We start from the raw sequence: 7,755 nt of genomic DNA, 5'->3' as shown, positions 1-7,755 counted from the left end.
ATTCTGTTGGCCGTGGTGTGATAGGTTTGCTTTAAGGCTGGCTCCCCTCCTAGCAGCAAGAGGGTTGAAGCAGTTTCAAGAAGAATGACCTTTTCATAGCTGGCTAGGACTATTTATCTGGAGTAGAATCAGCTCTGGGGAATAAGTTTCAGATAACATTACATTGCTATCATCATCTGATTGTTCAGGGGAGAGTAGGAAATGTAATTGTTCTTGCAGATGTTTTGATTGGTATAGTATTTTTTAAAAATTGAATGAGATGCTTACATTGAAAGGTCATAAAGTTTATTTTTAAAAATCATATTTCTGGGTCATCTTGAAGAATTCAAAAGTCTAGCAAACTGCCTGCATTCTCACTTAGCTAAAATTGGCTGAAATGGATTAGTTACTGCCCCTTCAGATGGTGCATTTCAATTCTAATGTGCTAGAGTCTCATAATTCCCTAATGTATTACACCTGGTCTGCTTTACTCAGGTTATCTACCTAGTCCCACGTTTGAGGAAATTACTCTAAAATAATAATTTTTTTGTTTTGTTTTTGAGACGGAGTCTTGCTCTGTCACCCAGGCTGGAGTGCAATGGCATAACCTCTGCTCACCACAACCTCCACCTCCTAACTTCAAGAGATTCTCCTGTCTCATCCTGCAGAGTAGCTGGGATCACAGACACGTGCCACCACACCTGGCTAATTTTTTGTATTCTAAGTAGAGATGGAGTTTCACCATGTTGGCCAGGCTGGTCTTGAACTCCTGACCTCGTGATCCACTTGCCTCAGCTTCCCAAAGTGCTGGGATTACAGGTGTGAGCCACCACACTTGACTTGAAAGAATAATTTTTAAGAGCCTGTGTTAGCAGTTTTTTGCTGCTATAACAGAATTCCACAGACAGGGTAATTAATAAAGAAAAGAGATTTATTTGGCTTATGGTTCTGGAGGCTGGGAAGTCCAAAAGCATGGCACTGGCATCTGGTGGTGGTCATCTCATGGTTGAAGGCATCACATGGAAAATGAGTGCAAGACAGAGTGAACAAATGGGGACTGAATTATCTTTTTATCAGAAACCCACTCTTGTGATAACTAACCCATTCCTGTGATAATGGTATTAATCCATTTATGAAGCCAGAGTATTCATGATCTAATCACCTCTTAAAGGCCTCACCTATTAATACTGTTACAGTGGCAATTAAATTTCAACATGAGTTTTGGTGGGGACACTCAAACCATAGCATTCTGCCCCTGGCCCCACAAAACTTATACTCTTCTCACATAAAACATACATTCATTCCATTCCAATAGCTCCAAAAGTCTTATCTTGGTCCAGCATCAACTCAAAAGCCTAAAGTCCAGAGTCTCATCTGAAACAGATATGGATGAGACTGAACACATGATTGATCCTGAGGCAAATTCTCTACAACCATGAGACTGTAAAATCAAACAAGTTATCTACTTCAAATATATAATGGCAGGACTGGCAGAGGATAGACGTTCCCATTCCAAAAGGGAAAAATAGGCAAGAAGAAAGGGGTAACTGGTCCTAAGTAAGAAAAAAAAAACAACAAAAAAACAGGCTAATCAACATTAAATCTTTTTTTTTAAATCTAATTTGTTCAATTAGCAATAATCACACCTCTGATAAACCTCATTGGCTACAATACTGTCACTGCACAAAGATAACATTAAATCTTAAAGCTGAAGAATAATCTCTTTTGACTCCGTGTCTCCCATTTTGGGCACAATGGGGTGGAAGTTGGGCTCCTAAAAACCCAAGCAGCCCTCGCCCTATGGCTCTGCTGGAGACAGTCTACCCAGAAGCTCTCATGAGTTGGGATCACATGCCTGTAGCTCTCCTAGGCTGAAGTTGCATGCTGGGGGCCCTACAGTTCTTGGGTTTTGGGATTAGCCCCATTCCCATGGCTAGTGAGGACTCTCTGTGGTGGTTCTGGATCCACATTTCTGCTTGGCATTGCCCTAGCAGAGGTTCTCTGCAATGGCTCCACCCCCATGACTAAATCTCTGCCTGGGTACCAAGGCTGTCTGTGACATCCTTCAAAATCTAGGTGGAGGAAGCCACGCCAACACAGCTCTTTGTATTCTGTATACCTGCAGAATTAGCACCACATAGACACTACCAAGTTTATGGCTTGAACCATCTCAACTGGCAGGTTGAGCCACAGCTAGGATAGTTGAGGAGCACTGCATCAGAATGCAGGAAACAGAGTCCCAAGGTGGTCCTGGGCAATAAGCCTGTGGAGGGCACCCTGAGCCCATCCGCTGAAACCATTCTTTCCCCTTAGAGCTCTGGGGCCTTTGATGGGAAGGGCAGCCTCAGAAGACCTCTGAAATGCCTTTAGAATCTTTCATTGTCTTGATGAAAAGCATTTGGCTGTCTTTTATCTATACTAACATCTGTAGCACATGACCACTTTGTTCTCCTAAACATGACTTTTCACTCTTTATATGGCCAGACTGCAAATTTTTCAAATCTTTCCATTTAGTCTTTCTTTTAATTTTAATGTTGACAAAAAAAGGCCAAACTCTGTAAAATATTTGAAGACGTTTATTTTGAGCCAAATATGAGGACACAGCCTCAGGAGGTCCTGAGAACAAATGTTTATGGTGGTTAGGTTACAGTTGATTTTACACATTTTTAGGGAGATATAAGTTACAGACAAAGACATAAATCAAACATGTAAGGTATACATTAGTTTGGACCAGAAAGGTGGGACATCTTGAAGGGGGGACTTCCAAGTCATAGGTGGATGCGAAGATTTTCTGATTGGCAATTGGTTAAAAATGTTAAGCTTTGCCTAAAGTGAAGTCAGCAGGAATAAATTAGCAGTTTCTTGGAGTTAAGATGCGGGGGTTGTGGAAGCCAAGGTTCTTGTTATGTAGATGAAGCCCCAGGTAGCAAGCTTCAGAGAGAATAGATGATAAATGTCTCTTATGAGATCTTTAGAGGTGTCAGACTCTTAGTTAACTGGCTTCTGAATCAGGAAAGCAAAGGGGATTCTCTACAGAGTGTGAGTCTTCCCTACAAGAGACAGCTTTGTAGGATCATTCCAAAATATGTCAAAGAAATATATTTTGGGTAAAATACTTTGGTTTCCTTTAGGGCCTGTCATCTGTCATACGATGTTATATCAGAGTCAGTTTGGAGTTGGTATCTTATTGCTGCAAAAAGTCTGTTTTGGCCAGGTGTGGTGGCTCAGGCCTGTAATTCAAGCACTTTGGGAGGCCGAGGTGGGTAGATCATGAGGTCAGGAGATTGAGACCAGCCTGACCAACACAGAGACACCCTGTCTCTACTAAAAATACAAAAATTAGCTGGGCGTGGTGGCATGCACCTGTAATCCCAGCTACTCAGGAGGCTGAGGCAGGAGAATCACTTGAACCCAGGAGGCAGTTGTAGTGAGCTGAGATCTCACCACTGCACTCTGGCCTGGTAACAGAGCAAGACTCTGTTTCAAAAAAAACAAAGAAAAAAATATTTTAAATGTTTTTCTGTTAAATATGTCATTCTTTAATAAAACCTTTATTTCAAGAGTAGTAACTATTGATTGTCCTTTTGAAAAATAGTTTACATGGTAGCTGTATTGCTTACTAGTTCTATCACTCAGCATTGGTTAGGCTAAATTAAGTTTAAAAGGAGCCATTAAAATTTATCATAGAATTTGTAATATTTTCTACACATATAATAATTGTTAGAGGGCTGTAATGGGTTTCAACATTGAAATAAAGCTTATTTTCTTTTATCACAAAATATTTCAAACATAGAAAAAAGTGAATATGACAAATCATATTTGCATGTTTGCTTCAGATTTTTAAAATTATTATTTTAAGTAATTAATCATTACAGATACAGTTTTCACTCTCTGTATACAACTCTTCAATCCCATTCTCCATTACACATTTAGAGACAATAATCACTATATTGAATTTGATGTATGTCATTCCTGTGCATATTTTAAACACTTTAACCAAATCTATATAAATCTATAAATAATATATTGTTTTGCATGTTTTAAAATCATGGTATTATAATGTATATACCCATATGTAACTTTTACCCCTTCCACATTGTTTTTGAGACTTATTCACTTAATATAGGAAACTAGGGATCATTAGTTTTAAATAATGTGCATTCAATAATGTGTGCCATGTTATTTTAATCCATTCTCCTACTGATAAACATTTACGTTTTTTTTACAGAGTTTTTAAAATATATTGTATTGTTTGCCGTACTATCTAGGGTACATGTGAATAAAGGTCTGCCTCAGAACACACATTGGTGTTATCCCTATAAGAAACAGCTTGGTCACAAACCAACCCTTGGATTTACAGCATTGTTTCTAATACCTTCTAAATAGATAGAGGGAGCCAGATGCTTACTGTAAATGTCAAACGCTTAAAAAGTGAAGATACAGTTTGAAGGAACCTGTGCTTTCCAGAGCATGAATACTGAGTCCTCTTTACCCTAGTACATCAAAATACATTATTGTAGACTCTGAATTTTATATTTAGCTCTATAAATAATGATTTCAGTGGAGTTCAGTAATGGGTTTCTGAATTGGTAATATGATTTTACCATTGCATGAGCATAAATAGATAAAAGCCCTGGCTCATTTTTCTTTTTCAGGGCTTGTAAAATGTGACAAATGTTAGATGCTGAGCCACCATTAGATTTTATAGCATAAAACCAACCATAGCATAATTGATATAGGGCTCACACTTCAAATCACTGCTAATTTTCTCCACTTAACGTGTCCAAATGCATATGACATATTGAACTATCAATTAAATGTCTCCTACCTGAACTTTGGTTTTAATTGTACCTGAAAAAGAATGCCTATTATGACAGGCAGTTCCACTCGGTGGTACTGTTTCAACTGCTCTGTAGGTTGACTATCTTTCTTTTTTTCTTTTTTTGGGGATAGTCTTGCTCTGTCCCCCAGGCTGGAGTACAATGGTGCGATCTCAGCTCACTGCAACCTCCACCTCCTGGGTTCAAGCAATTTTCTTGCCTCAGCCTCCTGAGTAGATATGACTACAGGCGCACATTACCATGTCCAGCTAATTTTTGTGTTTTTAGTAGAGACAGGGTTTCATCACGTTGGTCAGGCTGGCCTCAAACTCCTGACCTTGTGATCTGCCTGCCTCAGCCTCCCAAAGTGCTGTGATTACAGGCATGAGCCACTGTGCCCGGCAACTGACTATGTTTTAGAGTTCTCAAATGTTCTTCTTCATAATCCAAATTGGTATCCTGGCTACCAACTCTTCTTCAAATTGGATGATATATCAGTCAGCTTAAACTAAGTCATTCTATGGTAATAATCCTTAAGTCTAAATAATTTAAAATAAGGCTTATTTCTCTTGATATTATTTGTCAGCCAAAGTCATTGTCAGCTTTGTTCCGTAATTCTGGGACCCAGGTAAGGAAGCATCCGCTCATGGACTGGACTAGAACCAATTAACTACAGAGGTAGGGGGGAAAGAAGCATCCCTGCCATTCTTGTTTAAAAAGGAAAAGAGAGATGACAGAATCAAGTGATGACTTTTAAAGTTTATGCTCGGCAGTGGCATATCACTTCCTGTCACATATCATTGAACAAATCAAGGCCAAGACTGCCATCCAAGGTGAGGAGGTAAAGTCTGCCCAGTGGGAGGGACAAAAATATCTGGGAGTAGTAATATAATCTATCACAGAGGTTTTCATCCTCAAGCAGGTATCCTTTTGACTACTTTTGGACTATATGCAAAATCAGGATTTCTTTTAGGTTTTGCTAATGTATAAGTAAGACTTTCTTGTCTCTGGGCTAGGGTTTGCCTGATTTATTTTTTCTATGAATCCACAGAAAAATACGGATTAAAATCATTTTGAAAAATTAATGAGTATTGGAGGCCCCATAAATATAATGGTGGTGTAAATATAAACAATATTGCCTTACAAACTCAACTAATTGAAATCTTTATGATATTACTCTAAGTGGAGACAAATAACTGATTGCTACTCAACCCCCACTCTAGCCATCAAGAAACTCTCAAAAATAACTTCATATAGTTAGTATTTTAAGGCAGACCATTCAGATATACTGCTCGAATTTGATGAAAATCTCTTGTTATTTTATATGATGTCACAATGAACAGAGGTATACTTTCATTTACATGGATGGCAAATGATATATTTTTAGATTTAATTGCTATATGTTAACGTATTTTTATATAACATGTATATTCAAGGCCCACCTTTTTTCCCCTTAGTGATTCTTCCTTCTCTAGAATTTTTTTTTTTTTAGTTGTTTGCAAATGGCTGTTACTTTGGGCACTGAGCCCAGCTTTCCTTAATCTCACTGTCTTTGTCTTTTTCTATTTCAAGATACTTTGAAAATTAGTGGTTTATTTTCTAAAAATGAAGTAAATTATCTCTACATTCCTCTTAAACGATATTTTATTATTAGATGGCTTAAAGCAATACTATTTGGCTTTTCAATAATATATGTGAAAACTGATCATATTGCATGTCAAATTTTATTCACCCATGGTTTGATAATAATAGCTACAACACTTACAGGGTGCTACTGTTACTATTCTAGGTGCTTTATATGTATTGTTCATTTATTCCACACAACAACCCTACAAGTACCAATATTATCCCGTTTTTTATTTTTTGAGATGGAGTCTTGCTCTCATCACCCAGGCTGGAGTGTAATGGCTTGATCTCAGCTCACTGCTAACTCTGCCTCCTGGGATTCTCCCGCCTCATCCTCCTGAGTAGCTGGGATTACAAGCATGCACCACCATGCCAGGCTAATTTTTTGTATTTTTAGTAGAGATAGGGTTTTACCTTGTGGGCCAGGCTGGTCTTGAACCTCAGGTGATTTGCCCGGCTTAGCCTCCCAAAGTGCTGAGTCAGAGCCTGGCCATATTATCCCTTTTATAAATGAGAGATTTACCATACTTGCTTTAGTACAGATCTATATTCAGTATTGGAAAAATAAACCATGTTTGGCAGGGCTTATCAGTGAAGCTAGGAAGTTGGCCAGTTAAAGCAGGAAACCAATAGAAGAAAGGGAAGTAGTGGTAGAAGCTTGTTTGGAGGTTTCCTGAACCTTACTCTATTCTCCAAACAGAATTTCAAACAAAAAAGGCTTAGGCAATTCTTTTAAGCTGTTATTCAAAGGAGAATTACTTTCTTTTTAGCCCTAGGTCAACAAATAATTTACTAGTTTTTGTGAAGGCACGATCTGGAATTTATATATGGATTTTATTATGATCATGAAACATTAGCCTTTTGTAATCTTCAAAAGAACAGAGAAGCTCAGGAACATAGAAATATAGGAACCCTTCTTCAAGTTAGAATAGGAACAAAGTGCACAAATTCCAATTATTCCTTTTGATGGTTGATTATCTCATGATGGCTATGGGACAGCAACTCTTTGTAGAGTAGCTGCAGTTAGCCAGGAGCAAGTAGAAGTCTAAAAGTAGATCTGACAACCCAACCATATGTTGATCTGGAAAGCCCTTTTCTATTTGTAAGTATTTTGGTGGACTATTTATTGCATGTATATAAATGTTTTTATATGTTTCATATGATGATTATATGAGTTTATGTGATGATATGATTCAATTTTACATAATTGAAAACCCAAAGTTGTGTAACGGTTCCAGAGTTGTAGAATAAAAATATCTTTAAAGATTAAAGAATTATATAAGATGAAAAGAATCATATGAAAGCATTAAGTCCCATTTTAATTCTATTT

The 7,755-nt window shown here is 37.8% G+C and overlaps 1 pseudogene; it reads right to left on the bottom strand.

The window, feature by feature from the left end:
- Positions 1-1,585: 1,585 nt before the first annotated feature.
- LOC119467238 lies at positions 1,586-1,670 on the bottom strand (annotated as a pseudogene).
- Between the last annotated feature and the right edge of the window lie 6,085 nt (positions 1,671-7,755).

Source organism: Cebus imitator, unplaced genomic scaffold (assembly GCF_001604975.1).
Source record: "Cebus imitator isolate Cc_AM_T3 unplaced genomic scaffold, Cebus_imitator-1.0 Scaffold268, whole genome shotgun sequence".
Taxonomy (NCBI): Eukaryota; Metazoa; Chordata; class Mammalia; order Primates; family Cebidae; genus Cebus; species Cebus imitator.
The sequence above is the reverse complement of the archived record's forward strand: the minus strand, read 5'-3'. Positions and strand labels throughout refer to the sequence as shown.